The sequence below is a fragment of the Triturus cristatus genome, chromosome 4_1 (assembly GCF_964204655.1).
Source record: "Triturus cristatus chromosome 4_1, aTriCri1.1, whole genome shotgun sequence".
NCBI classification, from domain to species: Eukaryota; Metazoa; Chordata; class Amphibia; order Caudata; family Salamandridae; genus Triturus; species Triturus cristatus.
In genome coordinates, this window is record NC_140585.1 from 598,172,702 (window position 1) to 598,195,993 (window position 23,292).

Below are 23,292 nucleotides of genomic sequence, written 5' to 3' on the forward strand. Positions count from 1 at the left end.
CATGCCTTGAAAACGCCCAAGGTCTGTGTGCCGCTACGGGCCGAAACATGTGCTGGCTATCGCATTAAATGGCTATTGTCGCATCAATCGAAAAGCTTGGAATAAACTCTTCAACTTGTTATAAATTGTATCTCCATCTTCTTTTCGCCTATATAAACAATTGAGGAATGCAATCAGCTGTGCTTATTATTACATAAGATATTTATGTTGGACACTATTATCATTACTTGATTCATGTGAGAAAAATGATTGCATATTTAGAAATCAATATGTTATTAGCACATTAGAAATGCAATCCGTAACATATATTTTAACGTAGGTAAAAAGCATATTTTCAAATGCCCTACAACATGTGAGAATATATACTTTTAGTAGAATAAGTAAATACAACCAAAACATATGGTAGAATAACAAACATAGATGTGGAAAATGCTATTAGAAATGCTTCACTAAAATTGCAGGAACCAAATGAAACTGTTCATGAATACTATGAGAGGTTGTTGCAGGTTTTCAAACCGCATTGTGAAAGTGAACATCCTGAAGAGAAGGACATTGGAATTTGTGTCTCACAGTTTGTTTTAGGATTGAAGCCAGAGATTTTTTCACATATCACCCAATATGTCATTTGTTGGCAGTCAAAATCATTAGATGAAATTCTACGATATGCAAAGTGCTGCAGTGATGAATTGGAAACGATACAGAGAAGAATTAAGAAAACGTTTGTAAGCACAACGCAGATGGCTCAAAAGGGATTCCAAGTTCCATCGCTGGCTGGATGTTAGGGTATGATAGAAGGAGTTGTTTTCCTGCAAGTAGCGTTTGTGACACATTTGAATGGAATGTGAGTGTCTCAGGGACGAGGTAGAGATGTTCCTACAGGAGTGGGATCAGGATCCGATATTGCCGCTTTCAGGAAAACTACTGCTGGTCACATTAGCAATAGGGTGGGGCATTGGAAGCGAGAATGTCAATTTAACCCCGAAAATATTTCAGGGCAAGTCCAAAATTCACAGGGAATGACAGATCATAAGGTACAGGTACGTTAGTTTCAAAATCAAATGCAGGGTCAGAACCAAATGTCTTCTGGGGTGCTAGGACAAACGGGTAATCCCCGCAATGAATATAAACCAGTTACCAAAATTATAACCGAATCAAATTCAAAATGCTATACGAGGTGTCCAGAATTTGAATCAAGAAATGTTAGGACAATTTCCTTTGTTTGAATTGGATGAGTATGGTTCGGAAAATTCACAGTGGCGGTGACCGAGAGTGGAAGAAACTGTGTATTTGGTGCAGTCCTAGAGGTAGACCAAAGTGGACCTTATGTAGATGCAAATGTCTACCGTCAAGATTCTCGAATAATACAGGAGCTATGCGATCCACTGTTAGAACACTGGAAATTCCAGACTCACTTCTTTTGGTAAGAACAATCCAAATAGTTGGATTCAACAATAAAGAAATGTCAAACCCAATTTCGGAAGAGGTCCCCGTCAGAATAGGGACGTTTGAGGTAAATCATCAAATTGTAGTTTGTGATTCTAGCCCTATGAGCTTATTAGAAAGAGACTTGTTGTGCAAGTTAAACTGCACAATTTTTTGCACACCGGATGGTATTGCATTTCAAACCAATGAGGAGGATGTTGATTTTAAATTACTCAAAACACGAATGTGGGGATGTTTACTATGTTGATAGTTGCCAGATTACCAGAGAATCTCAGATCTACAGAGAATACGGAGGTTTGGGACTTTACTGGAATAGAAATTAGACTTGTAAAAGGTGCAGACCCAATCCATGATCAAATAAAACCAAATGCAGTTTTCCCAACACCACCACCATATCCACCGAAACAGATGCTGGGATACAACTCGTAATAGAAGACATGCTTCAGAAAGGCCTATTGAAGGAATTAACTGGCAGATCATGCAATTCTCCTATAATGGGAATTCAAAAACCCAACAGGAAATATAGAATAGTACAGGATTTAAGGAAAATTAATGAGATTGTAGTGACTTCTTGTCCCGTTATGCCAAATCCTGCTACTGTGCTTTTCCAAATTCCCATGAACTGCAGAATGGTGTACAGTTGTGGATTTGTGTCAGGCTTTCTTTTCAGTGCCTTTGCACGAAGATAGTCAGTTTTAGTTCTCATTTGTGTTCCAACAGAGAACAATCATGTGGTGTTGTGCCCCTCAACAGTATACAGAAAGTCCTTCCATTTTTAGTCAGATCCTAAAAACAAATCCGGAGTCTTTGCACATGGCTTGTGATTCTGCATAGTACAGCACATCGACGATCTGCTAATAGCTTCAGAAACTTGTAAAGCTTGCAAGAACGACACCATTGCATTATTGAATTACCTGGCTCCAAGTAAACTGCAATACTGTCAAAGACACATAATTACAAAGGGAGTCAGAAAGGAGTCACCAGAGAGAGTGGAAGCCAACTTACAGATAAATCCATCACAAACACATAAAGAGCTCAGAATGTTTTTGGGAATGGCTGGCTACTGTCGACAATGGATACCAAATGTTTTCCCGACAACAAAACCTCTCCAGAGGTTAAAACTTCGAGAAGTATCAGATCCTAATCCCTTGGGATAAAGATTGTCCCAAAGCCTTTCTGGAGCTGAAAGAAAAATTGTGCTAAGCAGGAAACCAGGTGCAGGAAACCAGGGTTCGATCCTCGAGGTCGCGTCCGCATCCTGTGATTCTGGGCAAATCACTTAATCTCCCCGTGCCTGAATGTGTAAAGTAAATACGGTGCTCATGTAAAGCGCTCCAATACCTTCGGGTCGAATTTGCGCTATATAAATATGCAAAAAAAATAAAAAATTGTACAAAAGATTTTATACTGTTTTACAGTGTAAGAGATGGGTGTGCACTCTCAGTATTGACACCGATGCATGAAGGAGCTCGAAGACCTGTGGCTTACTTTTCAACCACCCTTGACCAGCACATGTCAGATTAGCAGTTAATTAGCAATTGTGTGATGCTTTAAAGCCTAAAACCTAAAAGTAGGATGAAGACACACGGCACACGGACGACCCCCACTCCCAAAGAAGACGACAAAAAGCTCACCAAAAGCTCCATGAGCAAATTCTTTAATCAAAGTGGAAATAGGGCCAGTGTGGGAAAAGCTGATGTACAGCCTAAAAGAGATGGGGTGGCGGAGTGAGCAATATAACAATGAATTTAACCCAGATCTCTTGACTAGGGGTGAATGTTTGATTCATTCAGCATTCCGTCCATCATGTGTTGCTGCAGCACTTTTCACAGTAAGTGGGATGGATATGCCACCTCAGTTTGGACCCAGCCATATGTAAATCAGTCTTGACCCTGCTCGTCAAGGGAACAGTTCAGCCCGAACTGCCAGGCTAGGTCCTCCCTGGACCGGTTTTGGGGTATCACCTCTCATCATTCAGGCTAGCTTGAATCCAGTGGCACAGCGAGCAAGGGATCCACATCTGGGCATACCCTTGGCCACTTAGAGTGAACATAACAAACACAACAAGAGAAGGTTGCTGCCATCCTCTGAATTTTATGCCCCCACCGGCATTTATCTTTTGTAAGAGACTGTTTAGTGCAGCTCCAGTTCTAGCTTTCTGCTACATTTTTTCAAACATACGTTATTGAGTTTTCTCCAGTCATACTGTGTCGATGCACCGCACCATTTACATAGTATACCCCCAATGCAAAACTGTGTAACAACAAATTTAGCACCATGCTGACAGTTCTTAAAGAGTGATTCGGCATTTCTTTCTCTCTCCTTACCCTCTCACAAGCCTAATGATCACAAACTCAATATAACGACATGTGTACCAAGCTTCTCCAATTTACATATTTGATTAACATTGGAATATGTCAACTTAGAACCCATGTAACAATGCTGCAGACAGCACAAAAGGACAAGTGAACAATAAAGGGTCACCTCAGTAGGTCGGCCGATGCACACTTTTCTTCATACAATCAGTCATCACTATAAGGACAGAGATCAAGTAGGGGCTTTCCCAGCCATTTAATCACCCTGATTTCCACAATGCTAATAGAACACTCTCTCAGTCAATACCTTCTCTCGCCACAGGTTGGCTTATATGTCCTCTGTCATCCAACAGTTGTACAGTGTGTGATGAAGTATGCCTATTTAAAAAAATTATTCTACTAGATCAAATCCTGCTCACTGCATGCAAAAGAGAAAAAATTACTAAACGTACTTAAGGAACATGTCTAACATTTTGTCCTATTAAGCATTGTGAGAAGCTTATAAAACTGCATTGTAAAAGCATACAGAAGGGTTCATTTTCAAAGTTAAACTGGTTTGAGATTGAGTCAATCGTGACAGAGAGAGAAGAGAAGCCGGAATAAATAATGTTATGATAATAATAAAAAGAAATAGTTACAGTTTGTGCTTTAAATGAGTCATGATAAAAGAAGAAATGCATTAATGAAAAGATTTGTGCTAAAACATTTTACCTTTAACATGTAATAGCTGAAAGCAGCAGAGTGTTGTTTGCTTTATTATGGAAACATGAGTGTAATTAGACAAATGTTTATAACAGAATTTTCTCATATATGCGTTTATATTATCCTTAAAGTGCCTTAAAGAGAGTATGCTCTTCTCTAAAGAATATAGAGGCTTGTGTGGATTTCTATGTAGGCCTCAAAATTAATTTGATTTTTTATTGCAGGCCTTAGTAATGTCTTTTGTCCTTCATTATTTCCTTTTTGAATTATAAAAGCTGACTGGATTACTTTTGCAGCGAATGTTATCATTGAAGTTTTCTTTCCTTCAGTTGAAATGTCAATTTGTTGTGCATAAAATGTCAAACTTGTTGCAAGGCGAATCGTAAATATGCGCATGCTTGGGATGAGATGCAAAAGTGTGCGTCTTAGGTCTAATGTGAAATAATTTCCATATTCTTTTTTTTGATAACCAATTTTATTGATTCTATGAGAAACCAACAAGAGATAACCAATACCAGCTGTTTGTAAAGAACGTCGCGCAACACATTTACATGAAAAGATCATTAGCATAGATGAACCCATAGACAGTGCTGCATCCATTCCAGTCCTCGAGTGTTCAGTAGGAGAGTCAATCTTACACCACCCCAACCCACTTGCCCCACATTCAACGGAACTTCTTCGGGCAGCCTCTGGCCTCATACAGGGGCCGTTCCTGTGCGGTGCACCAATCCACCCCTCTGCGCCAGCGCCTCACGGTGGGGGCAGCAGAGTTCAACCAACTGGCTGCAATGTCCCTCTTGGCCACCATCAGAGCTGTGTTTAGAAAGAGTTTTTCAGCTCTGTAACCATCCAGCCCCTCAGAGATACCCAGAAGAACATTCATGGGATCAAGGGGTACCTCCCAGCCCAGGATCTCAGTGAGTTCCCCTGTTATTGACTCCCAATAGTGTGAGATTTCAAAGCAAAGCCATACCATGTGATAGAAGTCGGCCTGGGGGTGGGTGCAGTGGGGACAGGATGCGTCTGGTCGGCGTCCAGCAAGATGGAGACGCAGCGGCATAAGATAGGCAGCGTGAAGGTAGTATACTTGAACTAGACAAAGTCTTGCTGATACTGTGACTGTTTTGGGAGCCATCAAAGCATCTCTCCAATCAGCATTGTCTAGGGACCCGAGCCAACCCTCCCACCTGTCTGAGGTGTGATAGTGTGTCATTGACGAGGGAGCAATAAATATGAGAGATCCCTCCCTTCCCTAGGTTACAGATCATGGTCTGAGCCTCGGGCAGACTATATTCGGGCAGGAAGGTGCCCTCTGGGATGTGATTTGGTATTTGGTGTTGAATTTATAGGGCGCGCAGCTACCCACAAGGGGTCTCCCGGCGCCAGTAGATTCATAAAGAACATCAATATAGTTGTGCGGAGAAGAGCCAGGTTTTTAAGTCCTTGCGGAATTTGATGAGAGATGGTTTCAATTTCAGTGTGGACGGGAGAGAGTTCCACAGTTTGGGGGCGATACAGGAAAAAGAACAGCCGCCCATTCTGGACAGTTTGAAACGAGGGGTCCTAAAATTTCCCTGAGTGGACGATCTGAGAGTGCGAGAGGGGGAATAAGGTTGAGCAAGGGCCATGAGATAGCCAGGGGCGCGCCCTTGCTTGATTTTATGCAGAAAGCAGAGGGCCTTAAATTTGATTCGGTGAGTGATGCAAAGCCAATGAAGGTCATTGAGAAAAGGGGAGATTGAAGATTTCCACGGAACCTTACAGAGGAGGCGAGCTGCAGAGTTCTGTACCAGCTGAAGTTTTCGCTGCAGCTCCTGAGTGATGCCAAGATAAAGTACATTGCCATAGTCCAGGCGAGAGGTGACCAAGGCCTGGACCACCTGGCGTCTGGAACCTTCTGGGAGCACCCCTAAGATTTTACGTAGCCAACCTAAGATGGAAAAACAGGTGGCCGCTACCTTCACCACCTGCTGACGCATGGAGAGAGAGTCATCAACTATAAAACCGAGATTGCGGGCATGAGTCACTGGAATAGGTACGGGACCCATTTCAGCCGGCCAGTGTAAAGGACCCCAGAGATGTTTTTGCTTACCTAGGACGAGCACTTCAGTTTTGTCTCCGTTTAATTTCAGGAGATTGGTCTGCATCCAATCAGCGACTCGCCCAAGTCCAAGTTTGAGAATGGAAGGAGAATTAGCAGCAGCAGAGGAGAGGGAGAAAATGATCTGGGTATCATCAGCGTATGAATATAAGGAGAGACCAGAGTCTTCAACGATGGAAGCGAGGGGCTTCACATAGAGGTTAAAAAGCAGTTGGCTCAACGAGGACCCCTGCGGGATCCCGTGAGCTGATGAACGAACCGAGGAAGAGGAACCAGACGAGACCACCTGAAAAGTGCGATGGTCTAAAAACGAGGACAGCCAGTCGAGGGCCGAGCCCGACACCCCTGCAGATCTCAGAACTTTCAGCAGAATGGAATGTGAGACCGTATCGAAAGCGGCGCTTAAATCCAGAAGAATAAGCGCCGTAGTCTGGCCGTGATCGAGATGTAAACGAAGGTTCTCAGTGACCCCCAGCAGAGTGGTCTCAGTGGAAAATTGGGCGCGGAAGCCAGATTGGGAAGGATGTAAAAACCCAGTGGATTCCACGTATGAAGTAAGGTGCAGGTTGACATGACGCTCAAGGATCTTAGAGAACGTGGGCAGTAAGGAAATAGGCCGAAAGTTGGCAAGAATTTTAGGGTCGGCGCCAGGTTTCTTCAGAAGGGGCACCACCAGAGCCCTTTTCCAATCGTCTGGAACAATGGCCTCCCTCAGAGAAGAGTTAAGAAGTTCTTGGATAATCAGGAGAGCATCAGAAGAAAGTTGGCGAAGAATGTTGGGTGGAACAGGGTCCAAGGGGGAGCCTGAATTGACTTTGGCGAGACAAGCTGACAAAGAGTTAGCATCCAGCAGAGGCCATTTGGAAAGCAATGTGTGCTGATCTGATGAAGTCAGTGGAACCTGAGTGAAAGGGTTGGACACATGGACGTGGGGGTCAGAAGACAATGTATTATAAATGGCTTCGACTTTAGATAGAAAGAAGTCGGCTATTTCATTGCATTGCGCTTCTCCAAGCACAGGAGGTGTGGGGGCAGTGTTAGAGCCAGCCAAATTCTTGACCATGGCGAATAGGGCTTTAGGTCGATTTATAGCCTTAGCAATTGACTGAGAAACAAAGAGTGCTTTTGCTTTTCGACAGGCTTGATGGTATAGCCTGAGTGCTGCACGATAGATTAATTTGTCATTACTTGAATATGATTTGCGCCAGAGCCTCTCCAGATGTTTGCACTTAGATTTAGAGATTTTTAAGGCATCGGTAAACCACGGGGCGGGAACGAGATGGGGGGTAGGTGGCCTGCGGCGCAATGGGAGGTGGTGATCTGTATTAGATGTAAGCCAATGTGACACTTCCTGAGCCACAACATTGCACTCGAGATTGATGTCTGGGCAGCTGGCCATCAAAGAGGCATTAAAGGCCAGGATGTCAAGTTTAGACCAGGCTCTAGAGTGAAGAATCTTCTCGGGGGGAGGCGAATACCTGTTGACGTCAGCAGGTAGTGTGAAATGGATGGCAAAATGATCGGACCAGTCAAGGGGAAGAGCAGGATAGGTACAGTCAAGCGGAATATTAGAGAGAACAGGGTCGAGTAGGTGCCCAGCCTGATGAGTGGGACCCTTGTTAAGTAGTATTAGATTGATGGCTTCACAGTCGGATAAAAGCGAGCCACTTAATCGATTTAGAGGGTCCTCTAGATGAAGATTTAGGTCTCCTACGATAGTAAAATTGGCTGCCTTCATAACAAAGGGGGCAATGTGATCTGTAAATGAGGTTAACCACTGTGTGGGTTTGTCAGGGGGACGGTAAATGAGTAAACCTGATAAGGTTAGTCGTGGAGAGAGCACTAGCTTGAAAAGTGCAGCTTCGCAATGAGGCAGAGGGACAGCGTCCAGGGAGCCGAAATAGAGGTCTTTAAAAATAATCGCGATTCCCCCGCCTTTGCCGGTCGCTCTGTCTTGCCTGACAATAACATAGCCGGGAGGCAAGGCACATGCAATGTCAGGACCGGAGATTGCCTGAAGCCAGGTTTCCGTCAAGAACATAGCATCAGGCTGGGTGGAAGATAGAAAATCAAAGATATGTTCACTGTGCTTAGGCAGGGAACGGCAATTAATACTCCAAAACTTGTAGGGAGAGGGACGTAATAGATGAGAGGAAAACGAGCCAGTCGGAACGAAATTGCAGTGCGCGCATCTGAAGGGGGCCGGGTCAGAGCAGTCCAGCGAAGAACAGGAAGAAGAGGCAATATTAAGGCTGTGGAGCTTCGTCGGAGAATAAGATATTGAATAAACAGTGGAGGGACCCACAGGTGCAGAGTTTCGGGGCGCCGGGCGCCTCAGGACGCGGGCGGGCGCAGACGGGCTTGCCTTTGGCTTGCCTTGCCGTCGGCGCGGAGTCTGCATTATGTAGGGGTTGAGGAGGGAGGGGCTAATCCCAGCGCAGGTGCAACCAGACCCTGGAACCCAGCAGCGGCAAGCCCAGCTTCCAGCGCCGTGAACGCGAGGAGTGGGCGAAGCAGCCGAGCAGGGTGAGTGCCAAAAGCAAGTTAAAAATAGCGAGTGCAAGCACTAATAACAAAGATCAATTTCAATTTGTTTTTAAAACAATTTACATTCAAACGCTCTAACCTCCGGCTTTCCGCCTCAGAGGGATGTTACAACAAATCTAGTGCGAGCGGGGGAAGAGAACAGGTTTAAGTAGGTCAACTGGGCGGGGCAATCCCAGCGCAGGTGCGACCAGACCCTGGAACCCAGCAGCGGCAAGCCCAGCCTCCAGCGCCGTGAACGCGAGGAGTGGGCGAAGCAGCCGAGCAGGGTGAGTGCCAAAAGCAAGTTAAAAATAGCGAGTGCAAGCGCTAATAACAAAGATCAATTTCAATTTGTTTTTAAAACAATTTACATTCAAACGCTCTAACCTCCGGCTTTCCGCCTCAGAGGGATGTTACAACAAATCTAGTGCGAGCGGGGGAAGAGAACAGGTTTAAGTAGGTCAACTGGGCGGGGCAATCCCAGCGCAGGTGCGACCAGACCCTGGAACCCAGCAGCGGCAAGCCCAGCCTCCAGCGCCGTGAACGCGAGGAGTGGGCGAAGCAGCCGAGCAGGGTGAGTGCCAAAAGCAAGTTAAAAATAGCGAGTGCAAGCGCTAATAACAAAGATCAATTTCAATTTGTTTTTAAAACCAATTTACATTCAAACGCTCTAACCTCCGGCTTTCCGCCTCAGAGGGATGTTACAACAAATCTAGTGCGAGCGGGGGAAGAGAACAGGTTTAAGTAGGTCAACTGGGCGGGGCAATCCCAGCGCAGGTGCGACCAGACCCTGGAACCCAGCAGCGGCAAGCCCAGCCTCCAGCGCCGTGAACGCGAGGAGTGGGCGAAGCAGCCGAGCAGGGTGAGTGCCAAAAGCAAGTTAAAAATAGCGAGTGCAAGCGCTAATAACAAAGATCAATTTCAATTTGTTTTTAAAACCAATTTACATTCAAACGCTCTAACCTCCGGCTTTCCGCCTCAGAGGGATGTTACAACAAATGTGACAGTGGAGGGCAGCTGCCGATAGAATTGGGAAGCATGAAGGGAGTAACGAGTCTGTAGTTGTTGGAAAGTGTGTATGAGACTCCCACCCCAAACATGCCCCGGTAGCAAAATACCAATGAGATCCCATGGTCGAAAACCAGAGAGATTGGCAACCTCTCTGAGTCATGTACCGCACCACAATGGGGTATGTTGAGTCAGTTTATCTGATCAGCAAAGCCCGCCAGGCCAAGAGCATCCAGCGCGTGACCGCCGGTAAAGTTTGGGGAATGGTGCACCCTTACAGCATCCCTAGAATGTTAGCCAAGCCCAGGGTGTGGAGCTCTAAGCGGTATGCACGGTCAGACAAGCCACCGTTAAACCAATCATGCACTATGAGGAGCCGAGTCGCTAAGTAGTAAAGATAGAGATTCGTCATCCCCAGGTCGCCGTCATATGGGGGAATCAGACATTGGGCGAGGGCCGGCCTCCCCACAAGAACCTAGCAGCCATGCTGTCCAGCTCTCGGTATCACGAGAAGGAGAGGTGTGTGTTTTAAAGCATATAAAGGAATCTCGGCAGGATCATCATTTTAAACAGGGCTATTCTGCCCATAGGATTCAGTGGCAGAGTTTGCCACTTGAGGAGATCCACCCGAACCTTTTTCACCAACGGGGTGACGTTGAGTGACCAAGCGAGATTAAGGAGAAGGGCGACCCAAATTCGCAGGTACTTGAAGGACTGTCGCCGAAGAGGTATCGAGGACTGTCAATCAGAGCACTCTCTCGAAAGATGGAGAGAGACCAGTACGGACTTAGCCAAATTCAGTCGAAGGGCGAAGGTTTGCTCGAAAAGCCGCAAGGCCCAGAGGCAACGGGGACCTGGTCGAGACGGATCTGCTAATAACAGTAGGACATAGTCAGCATAAAGGGCGATCTTATCTTCCTCTACACCGGGCCATCGCCATCCCGTAAGGAGCTGGTCAGAGCGGACAAGACAAGCAAAGGGCTCCATTGCCAGCGTGAACAGCGCAAACAGGAGGGGCGAGAGGGGGCAAGAGGGGGCACCCCTGCCTCTTGCCTCTTGCGATAATTTCCATATTCTTAGAGAACAAATGGATAAAAGACAAAGGATTACATGTGGGTTCCGGATTATTTGGACTGAAGAATGATCATTCTACGATCACACCATGAGAACATGGCCAAAAGAATTCGTGCAAACTGAGTTAGTGATACATTGTGGGCAGGAACTAAAGACATTTTGAGGTATATTAGCCCTGTGGGAAAAGGACGTGGGCCGGTTACCTTCTGCAATTCTTGGGCGCGACATGCTGTCGGTCTAAACTTTGATTTCCCTTGAACTGAACTTTCCTGATTTCCCCTCCTGCATTTCATCGGCTGGTGAAGTAGTCAACCCTTCAGACTTTCGGCTGAAGGGTTGACTACTTTGGCTAATGCACGCTGTGCTCTAGTCTATATTATGTCTCGGTCACGATAAATCTACAACCGAAATTTGGTTCATATGAATCCTGAAATTGCATACTATATTTGCGATGTGTTTCTTTCTCACTCTCGTTGTACCTGTATACATTTTAATAACCACTTATTAAATGATTCTAATTGTATTTTTGCATTCTGACCTTTTCAATTAAAAAATGTAGATAAAGATACCTTGACAAGTATTCTGAGCTGGTCTTTCTTTACTGATGATATTATTGACAGTATGAAGGTTATTGATTTATGTTCATAAGTTTACACCGCTTCAGCTGGATCATGTGCGTTACTGTTTCCCAGACTTCAATCCAGTCACAGTTACTTAATCCTCTGTATCTTCCGCTGCAACCCTGCGCTCTTTTTTGTCTCTCTTACATTATTATTTTATGTGGGCATGTTTAGCTTCCCTTTATTACAACTGCAGTTTTCCATTTTCGGTGAGGATATCTGTTGAAAGTATAACACAACTGTAGCTTTCTCTCTCCATTGTATTCGTTTGTGAGGACATCTTGTAGCTAAATATTGCAACTTTAGCTTTGAAGCAATTGCATTCTCCTTTGAAGACATCCATAGGCTGTAGTTTAAAACTGCAGCTTTCCTAGTCCTGGTAACCGCATTGTGCTCCGCATAAAAGAAGCACCGACATTTTACGTCTTTGGGTTGTGCACATAAGTATCCTAGTCTGCTGATGACTAAAGCAAATAAAAATACTGATTGCAGTGTTAAATAAAAAAATTGCTTTGAATATACAATCCATGAATCAGATAAATTATTAAATGTATGATGACAGAGCCTGCTTTTCACATATATAATACTTCTGCATGCAGGAAACAAAAATCAAAAGGACAAACCTAAGCTGATTTGAAAATATAATGCTAGTGCAGGGTGATCCAAGATGTGTTAAGCAATATCCCAAGCCAATAGTGGAAGAATGCGAACCTGAAGCCTCTTATGATATGTATGGAGTAAGTATTTAATTCAATGTTTGCCAAAATGGTGCCAGCAACATACTAGTGCAAGCATCATTAAATGTGAAACCTAAAAACATACATACTCATTATTTTATTAAATGTATAATGGATTTATTATTGCCCATAGATTAAGCCAGGCCTAGTGGCTTTACCAATGCTTATTGTTGGCAGCAAAACCGGAAATCCTTTCAACTCTGAGGAAAATGGGATGGAAATATTAATTAGCTCATGAGAAATTGTGTACAGAAGAGCAGTACAAGAGGGGGCGAATTGAGTAAAAATAATATTGTCATCACTGAAAAGATGTTTAAGTGGCAACAAAAAAGACTGAAAATAAAATGATCAATTAGTTGCAAATGTAGCTCCGTAAATGCTCAATCAAACCTATGCAAATAAATATCCATCAGGCACTTTGTTACAACATGCACATCAGATAGAAAGCTGTGAAAAATCCACCAGTTATTGTGCCATCAACTCAGACACTCTGATGAACTGCCCAGTTAATGCACTACCCATCGAATATGCCAACAAGAAATCCCAACGCCCATCAGCTACTGTTCCTTAAAAGGCACATCAGGCACTCTCCTATGAAATGGTCATTATACTATGTCTGCCAAAAGACGCTACATCTAATGCACTAGTCTTATATTTCGCTATTATATGTAGGTCTGGGCGGTGAACTCTGCTCGCGGAGTTTTCTGCACTCCTTGTTACGCGAAGTTCCTAAAAACTCCGCTGTGCAACGCACAGCGGAGTTTTTTCCTTGTTTGCGTTGTTTAACATCAAGTTGGCGAGCGAGCGCAATCCACCTCCCGGTGAGATTTCTCAACGCGGGCGGTCAGATTTCTCATTGCGAGTGGTCGCGTATGCGACCGCTCGCGTTGAGAAACCGTCCGTTCGCGGTGAGAAAATTTGCCCCTCGAGTAAAAATCTACTCGAGGGGCAGAAAGGAAGCAGCGCCCGCTTGAGTTGAGCATGGTGCCGTTCGCGATGATTGCACATTGCGGACAAGCACCTGGCACTGACAATCACCACAAACTGCCATTTTTTTAACGCTCTCAGCTGGTCGCGGAGCTTCGCGTAGTGTGGCTGAGTTTTTTTTTGCACTTTGTGGAGTTCTGCGTAGCGGAACACCACGAACTACGCCCAGGTTTAATTATATGCCAGTCAGAATAAATTGCCTGTGATATCCACTATTCAGTCGAAATTTTTTTTAACTTAATTTCACAGATAAAGCCGAAGAAACTATTAAAAAATAACATAATACACACCTCACAATTGAAATGTCCTTATTCTATTTTCTAATGTATTTTTCCACGTTTTTATTAAGGACCCCGACCTAATACAAACCACAATTTTCTCCCCTTGTAAAACAAACACAGTTGCCCCATCCTAGTCATTAAATCAGATCTTGAATATCTGGCCTAATATACAGCTGTATTGAAAGCAAGTGCACTCAGAAACTACATCACTAATTCCAGTTTTGCAGTGTAAAGGCAACACAGCCTGTTTTCCCACAGAAAGTTTATCGATGCCCCAAGTACTGCAAGTAACGGAAACTGGCCAAAACAAAACTTCATGATGGCCCTTTTATTTTTGGATCTGGTAATGATTTAGATGTCTAGGAGCTATCACTACCCAGTAGTTCTATATCACATGTGCAGTGTTTTCTTCTAGAGTATGCTGTACCTCTTCGGCTGAATTTATACTAATATAGGTTCTCAAATAATTTTTAAATGCAGCTATACAGGTCATTATGCAAAAAGATCTCTGATGGAACTGAAGTCACGTTTCTCTATGATACGGTAACGCAACAGTTCCTTAAGTTCCCTTTATTTACAATGTACTCGTTAAATCAGACAAAGGAGGATACGTGGAGCTCCGGGAAAGTTACTTTCACATTTACGTGGGGTCCAACTAGCATTTGAGACCATAAAAGACCATAGAGCAACACCTGTACAAACTCAGTTTTAAAAGCTTTCAACAGTGGGTCAATCTTTATCCACCCCCACCAGCCTTAAATTTAGTAAACTGATTTAAACAATGTAGGACTGGTAGCTCCTTAATGAATTTTTTCACTTTCAAGATGCCCTCCAACCTAATCTATGTAGAACTACTCAAACATTCATACATCTCAGCCCTGCCTCACACTTTTCTTCTTGCCTCCCTTTGTAACATGGATTCCCTTGGTAAAAATAACATCTATGGTCTTCTCATAATTAACCCTCGTCCTTAGAGTTCTACAAAACTGAAAAGAAAATGTTTTGCCCATCAGCATCTTATTATTCACCAGGAGAATAACAGTATGTGATGGCTGTCAGCATATGCACCGTCAGGGAAGAAATTAAAGACTGGGAAGAAGCTATGACAATTCTGGGATTGAAATGAGGATGCAAAGGGATGACAGTGCCAATTTTTCATAATGCACAGTGTGACTGATGAGCTTGCTGAGAATTGTGGTGCCAGAGCCCGATTTTACTAGATCTGTACGCGGTCTTCAAGATAGACTGTGGGGTCCTCTTTACTTATGTATCAGAAGCCTCCATCATGGGCACAGTACTAAACTGGGTGATTCTTTCATCTCAGGCAAAATTCAGATGGTACAGTCTGGGGCTTTTTAACCCTCGTCAGAGACCAGCTTTATCAGTGTCTCTCAGGGTTCAGCGCTCCCCCTTCTGATTTTCAGCTTGCATCTGGCGTCTTTCATATCCTTGCTACATAAAATGGGTTTAACACTTTTCTCAGTTGGAGAGTAGATGCAGACCGTGCAGAATGTAAAGAGTGAGAGTAACTTGGAAACAGAAAACCAGCCATGGAGAATAAATGGTGGATGAAATCCAACTGCTTCAATCCAAGCTCCCTCATGACAAAATGAATTACCTTTGGTAACACCTTATCTTGTAGAGACGATCTAGCTGCAGAATCCTTACCTTACAATTTTCCCCATGTGTCAGACTGGATCCAGACTTTTTTTTCGTGAGCAGTACAACACTCAAGTCCCGGTAGGTGGCGTTGTTCGGCTCTGCGTATGCTTGTCCGCAAAGGTTATGTGCAAGGTGCTTTTGTAGGTGTCACTCTAGCGCACTGACGTCAGTTTCTTTTGACGACTTTCCACACGTGGAGCCATGAAGAGTACTGACAACTGGTGTGGGAAAGCTAGGGCCCAGAAGGGGAAAAAGCCCCAAGTCTATAAATTCATTCGCCGAGAAGGGAATATGGGTCTGTAACGAATCTGCAGGTAGATAGAGTCTCTACCAGATACGGCATTACCGAAGGTAAGTAACTTGTTCATCTGATGGAGCCTTCTAGCCGCAAATTCCTATCCTTAGAATAGATACCAAAGCAATACTTCCCAGTAAGAGGAGGGTCGGTGAAATTATTTCACACTAGCAAGTCCTGCAGGACAGAGCAGGCAAAATGCCCATCCCTACGGACCCGACTGACCAGTTAGTAGTGCTTGGTAAACATATGCAGAGATGCCCACATTGCTGCCCGGCAGATGTCCAGGACCGGAATTCCGCATGCTAATGCAGTGGTTGCAGCCTTGGCTCTGGTAGAAGGAGCATGCAAACCCTGAGGGGGTTACGTCTTAGCAAAAGCGTAGCAGATTTAGATTCAGAGCATGATCCATCGAGAGATGGTCCTTGTCTGTATCACCTTCCCTTTATGGGCTTCGACATACCTCACAAAGAGTTGTTCATTTACCCGGAACTCTTATGTGGTGAAGCTAGAATGACAGTACTCTTTTTGGGTCCAGCCAGCGCAGTCCCTCTTCTTCTTTCAAAAGATGAGGTGTAGCGTAATAGGTAGGAAGGGTGACACACTGGTCTACATGAAAGGGAGTGACCAACTTCGGTAGGAAGAAAGCTTTAGTGCAGAGGACTTTGCACCAGCTTGTCTGGGAAGATGTTGAGGTAAGGAGGCTTAGATGACAAAGCCTTAAGCTCGCTGACCTATTGGGCAGATGTTATTACCACTAGAAAGGCCGCCTTGATAGTAAGGAGCCTTATAGGACAGTAGTTTAACAGCTTGAAAGGAACACACATCAGAAACATCAGAACTAAATTTAGGTTCCACTGAGGCATGATGAAGGTGGAAACAAGTGTTGGAGACTTTTCAGAAACCTATGTACAATAGGAAACTTGAAAAGGAATGCCCAAAGCATAGCCCAGCTAGGACAATGCCACAACCTTGCCCCAACGACAGGAGTGTACGGTCTTGATGAAAGGACAGTTGGCTGTCGAGATGACATTACAGACTTCGGGCGGAAGGCTGGAAGCCGTCAACAGACGCCGCTCGATCTCCACGCATGAAGTCAGAGTGTTGACAAGTTTGGGTGGTGGACCCTCCCCTGCTGCTGCGACAGATCGTCCTGGAGTGGCAGCCTGATCAGAGGACTGATGGCAAAGCCCAACAACTCGGAATAATAGATTCTCCAAGCCCAGTCCGAAGAAACCAGGATGAATTGGGCACATTCATTCCTGATTTTCTTTAGACCTCTGGGCAGGAGTGGTATGGACGAACAGGCGTATAGGAGGTCTGAGCATCACTCGAGTCAAAAAAGCATCTTCGAGCGAGAGCTGGCTTGGAAACTCCAGTATGCAGAAATGCGGTCATTGCATGGTCTTGGCGGTGGCAGACATATCTAACTACGGTTCTCCTTACTGCTGAAAGAGACCTTGCACAACCTCTGGATGGAGACTCCATTCGTGATTCACTAGGTATCTTCAGCTGAGTTTGTCCGCTCTGGCGCTCAGAGATCCAGCCAAGTGATGAACCACCAGGGAAATGTTCTAATGTTTCAGCCATGTCCAGAGAGACAGGGCTTCTTGAAAAAGAGTCCAAGTACCCACCCGCCCTGTTTGTTGCAGTACCACGTGGTAGTGTTATTGTCTGTGAACACCTGCACTGGCCTTACCTTGAAGGAGGGTAGAAACGCTTTCAACACCAGTTGGATCACTCTGAGCTCCAAGAGTTTGATGTGGAGTTCTGAATTCGCCAAAGACCTCTGATCTTCATCTCTCCCAGATGGCCGCCCCATCCCAGGAGAGACACATTTGTCACTACTGTCAGATCTCGATGGGGAAGGGAAAGGTGTCTGCCGCTGACCCAATCACAGTTTAACCACTACTGCAGATCTCTTGCAGTGCCCGCCAAGATATAGACCATGTCTGAGAGCTTCTCCTGATGCTGCGCCCACTGGAACTTCAGGTCCCACTGCAGAGCCCGCATATGCCAGTGGGGATGCGTCACAAGCAGGATGCGGAAGGCCATGAGGCCCAGCAGCCTCGAGTCATTCTCACTGAAATCTAAATATCCTGGACTCACCGTTCAGGAGAATAAGTCTGAAAATGCACTGTGTCCAGAACAGCTCCAATGAAAGGAAGCGTCTAAGAATGGGTCAGGTGTGACTTCGGCATGTTGACAGAGAATCCCAGCGAGTACAGGAGGTCTGCCATAGTACATTGGTGGGAGACGACTACCTGAGGAGTAATGGCACCTCTGTTCTATGCAGATGAGCTGCAGCCACCACAATCACCTTGGTGAACACCCGAGAGGAGCTGTAAAGGCCAACGATGAGGACGGTGAACGTCTGTAGGCAGGTAGGCCGGGGATGTGGAAGTACGGGTCCTGTAATTCCAACGCTACCATCCAGTCTCTGGATCCAGGTCAGACAGGACTTGAGTGATGGTGAGCTCTTTCAATTTCTTCCTGAAAAAGAAGACATTCAGAGGGCGCAGGTCTAGGATAGGAAAAAGGTTTCCATCCTTCTTGGGCACTAGAAAGTAGCGGGTATAGCAAACATGACCTACTTCTGATGCCGGCATTTTGTCTATGGCTTCCTTGGCCAAGACAGCTGCCACTTCATGGCTGAGTAAGGAGATATGGTCCTCAATCAGCCTGTCGCAAGTGGTTGGCATGGTGAAGGGAGAAGTCCCTTCGGACAATTTGAAGAACCCTTTGGTCAGATGTTATCGGACTCCAGTGGTGCAGGTGATGGCGTATTCTGCCTACAGCTGGGTACGCATGATGGTTGGAGGGCAAACTAAAGAGACTCGGAGGCTGCGTCCGCCAGGGGAATGGTGGACTTGACCGATCTCTGGCTACCTGACCCACTAGGTCTGTGGGCACCGCATCCTCGGCCAGGCAGAAACTGGAAAAGCTTGAGTGCTTTGGTGGCTGGGTGGGTAGAGAGACAGCTGGAAGCCCCTTCTGTGGCAATCAAAGGAGCGAAAGTTGGACTGAGGTCAGTGAGAGCTCATGGAAAGGCCCAAGGTCCTGCCCGTAGCTCTGCTGTCCTTATGGTACTCTAGCGCTGATGGCATTACAGTGACATACTCGTGGCATAGGCGTACTCACCATTGCCACTACATTATCCAGAGTTCTATGGGGCTATTTGCTGGTATGACGAGCAGTGTGCGACCTACTATGTTTATGTATTTAAGCTCCCTCGAGCGATTTGGGCTGACGAGCCTTGGTTCCGCACCTGCGCGCCGTGAGAGGTAATTTACCTTTAATATTTTGGCAGTCTACTTGGCACCCCACATACCTACCTGCTCCCTGCTGACGAGAGGCAATTACCTCGAAACACGTGTCCAGGGATGGCATTACAGTGACATACTCGTGGCATAGGCGTACTCACCGTTGCCACTACATTATCCAGAGTTCTATGGGGCTATTTGCTGGTATGACGAGCAGTGTGCGACCTACTATGTTTATGTGCTCTAGCGCTGAGTCCGCCTTGTTTCCAAAGAGAGGAGAGCCACCAAAGGGCATGTCCATGAGCGAGGCCTGGAAATCCTCTGGAAAGCCAGTGGTTCTCAATCAGGCACGGTGCCTCAGGGCCACCCACGAAGAAACCGCTTGGCCCAGTTAGTCTGTCATATCCAGCCCACATTGTATGGGGACTTAGCTGGTTCCCTCCCATCTGCAATAGCTTGGGAGAGTATGGCTCAGTCTCCTCTGAGACCATAGGCAGCATCTGCGCAACCGAGTCCCAGAGCAAGTAGGAGTACCAGCCCAAAAGGCTTGCGGTGTTCACCGACTGCAGTGCCCGCCTGGCAGAAGAAAACATCTTCTTTCCTAAGGTATCCAGCATCTTGGATTCCCTGTCTGGTGGAGTGTCGTAGTTAATGTGCCAGGATTTAGTTTGGAAGGGGAGGCTTGGACCACTAAGCACTCCGCGGTGGTGTATTCCTATGTTATGTTAATTATACTTCTAGAGCACACGATTACCATAAGGTGTCCAGAAGTTAGCTCACACCTAACGGAAAGACAGGAGAAACAGCGGACCAGAAGCTACTGACTCCTAAAAAGCCAGGTCTTTACTGACTTCCTGAAGGAAAGCAGATCTGGGGAGACATGGATATGGAAAGGATGAGTATTCCATACCCTAGCAGTACAGTTGACAAAGCTCCAGCCCCCACCACCCCCTGTTGGCTTTTTTGAATCATTTTTGCTACCAGGGAGCGCAAAGTTCTGGCAGGGATATACCAGCTGAAACGTTGCTTAAGATGGTCAGGACCTATACCATGGAGAGCTTTGAAGGCAAAGCAGAGTGACTTGAATCTGGCCCGTTGCCTTATTGGCAGCCAGTGGAGCTTACTTATTTCTCTCTTAACTGCAGTATACTTGGGAATTCCAGTTAGCATCCTAGCTGCCGCATTTTGAAGTAGTTGGAGCTTATTCAAATGCTGCTGCTGCATGCTCAGGTATAGACTGTTACAATAGTCTAATTTAGATAAGATCCCCCCCCCCCCCCCCCTGTGGGGCGGGGCGGCATCGACGGGTAATTGTCCTATTCACGGGGGCCCCTGTGCAGGGCTTGGACCAGGCTCTGAGTAGGACGTCTGTGAGGGCTTCATTAAAAGGGAAAAGCGATTTGGAAGGGGTGACTCCTGGCTAAAGCACCTCAGTCAAGATATTCATTGGGCGGGTCGCTTTGACTTCTTGTTTTCCATCTTTTTGTGGGACTTACCCGAATGTCTGGACGACTTAGACGATGCGCGATGGCTCCGCAAACGATCGTGGAACCTTCCTCTCAACCGGGATCAAGACGGTCGCGGTGTCACATGTCGAGTGGCAATGAGCTTGAGGTACTGCTTCCTCAAGGCCTTGGGGTGCATTTGTGCAACAATCGACACTAGTCTTGGCACCATGGTCACACTCAAGACACCAGAGGCAGACTATGTGTGGGTTAGTCACCGACATTTGCAAGTGGCAGGCGACACTGGGCTTAAACTCAGCTTTCCTTGTAGCCATCCCGGCCACACCAGGAGACAATGTCTCAAAAAAATCTCAAAAAAAGTGACTGGGTGTAGCTCTTCTCCAGATCTGCGTTGACTCTCACAGAAAGAAAAAAACTGATGTCGACAAGCTGGGGTGGCATCTATATAGGCACAATGCATGTCACTTCCAGCTCGTACGACGCCACACAGGGCCGAACGATGCCACCTACTGGAGCGCAGGGGTACTGCTCACAAAAAGAATTACGGATCCAGTTTGACGCCTGGGGAAAAATCTAAGGTAAGGAATCTGCGGCTGGAAGTCACTATCAGGCTGTGCATGATGCACAACACCCGTAACTTAAAGGCCACTTTATTAAGATCTTCTTTAAAAAGCACCTGCCCTGCTTCTCTTATCAGAAAGGTAGGAGGATTTATTTGGGCCTGAATTTACGTTTGAGCAACATCATGTTTATCTAAAAGAACAGGTTTTTTTCCCTCAATTGTAAACACCACTTAGGGTTTTTCCTTTGTTCATAAGACCGTAGTTGCCAATACAAGTACCCCCCCAGATCGACAATTATAGTCTATCAGATTGTCAGCAAAAATCTTAGATAGACTTCTACATACTAAAAATGCAGAATAACTCTTACTCTTTGGACTTAGAAACTATAACTTTCTCAGGAAGGTTTAGACCATTGCAAGGCACCGCTAAATAAAAGAGTACGCTTTAAAACACTGTTGTTTGGTCCACACGATGGTCTTCTCATCAGTTTCAAAATTAGTGAAATAGAGACCAAATTACAAACTCCTTTCTGAGAATAACAATCTATTCATAGTCCTTCAATTCAGGAAACCCAGGTGGAGCGGATCTCCCTTGAAGGTGTACGCCTAACCCCTAAAGTTTGGAAAAGTCCTAAAAAAATAGCTTTTTGATCCATTTAAACACAGTAGCTTTGTACAGTTCATGTCTTAGGAACATCTTTTACACTATAATGTAAACAATGTCAGGGTGTGAACTTGTGTTTATGTGTCCAATTAGATAGTGTTTAGAGAGTCGCCCTAGATGGAAAGGACAGTACTGGCAGGTGATGGCATTATGATTTCCAAATTTTGGGCTGTTGGACCTGGCCCTCTCTGCAGGGGGAGGCGCAATTTCTTTTTGCCTTCCTCTTCCCCTTTTTGCTGAATTAATTTATGTTGGCTTAGGACTCGGAGCACTTTACCACTGCTAACTAGAGCTACAGTGCAGGAGCGCTCTCCTTTTAAAACATGGAAGAATTGTCTTATACCCAATTGGCATACTTAATGTACTTATAAGTCCCTAGTAAAGTGAACTACATGTGCCCAGGGCCTGTAAATTAAATGCTACTAGTGGGCCTGCAGCACTGATTGTCACCCACTTACGTAGCCTTTTAAACATGCCTCAGGCCTGTCATTGCAGAGCACGTGTATGCAGTTTAAACTGCAATTTCGACCTGGTAAAATAAACCTTTTGCAGGTCCAAACCTCTTTTTTAATACAAATAAGTCACCCCTAGGGTAGGCACTGGAAAGACTAGAGGGCAGGGAGCAATGTATTCAAAATGCAGGACATCTACCTTTAGGTTTTACATACAAAAAAAAAAAAAAGGAGGTACCACTCCGCAACCCTGATGAAAGCCCCGGGCCTTTTTGAGCCTTGGAGTAGGGGTGAAACATGTCGATTTGAAACAGGGTCATAGGACCATAATAGTCCACATCACCCTTGATATATTGTTTTTTACTCTCCCCACCTCCTCCACTAATAAAGTGATACCTTGGAGAAGGTGAGGGATTTTAATCTCTAGCTAAGCCCCCTGGTCACCCTTCTCAGAAGTGCTCCCTGGAATATGGTTGAGCCCACCCTGACCTTTAGAAGTCAGGGTGAACCCAATGATGAAGCATGACACAACTAGAGTGTGTGAGGGATATATATGTATTAAAAAAAAAGTAAATCCATTTCCGCAATAGACATGCAGGGTTACTGCACACACCTGGGGTCATTTACCCCCCTATCCTCGGTCCCTCTAGTTCTTTTAGGTACACCCTTGTGTTCTGAGGTGGGATATTTTGTTTGGTTAAAAGTGTTTAACTGGGGAGGACGTATCCCACTTTCCTTCTTCTTTCACAAAGGGCCTTCTCAACCTTCTTGATCCGACAAGAACCCTTTTCGGATCTTGTGTATATAAAAGTGGAAAATAGGCAACAATGGTGAAATAGAACAAAGGTTGCCTCCTTTGTGCTTATATATTAAACACAAGGACCGAACCCTACACCCAGTACAGAACCCGGGTCAACTTTGGTAAAGAACTACACAATGTTCCAGTGGGTCCAATTTCCTCAAAGATCTGCTATCCACTTGGTACCTAAGCCACTATGAGTGAGGTTGTATATCAAAAAATAAAATGAAAGGCCCACAATATAATGCCAACGTGATATGTTATTTTGACAGCATCATGAATTCGAACAATCAATGCAGGTGGCGCCAGATGCAGAAAGTGCTCAGTGCAAAAGA

At 45.4% G+C, this 23,292-nt stretch overlaps 1 protein-coding gene across 1 annotated transcript in view; it reads right to left on the reverse strand.

Moving 5' to 3' along the window:
- PHYH (phytanoyl-CoA 2-hydroxylase) overlaps positions 1 to 23,292 on the reverse strand; it is a 340,738-nt gene that overhangs the window by 280,910 nt on the left and 36,536 nt on the right. The window lies entirely within an intron of this gene.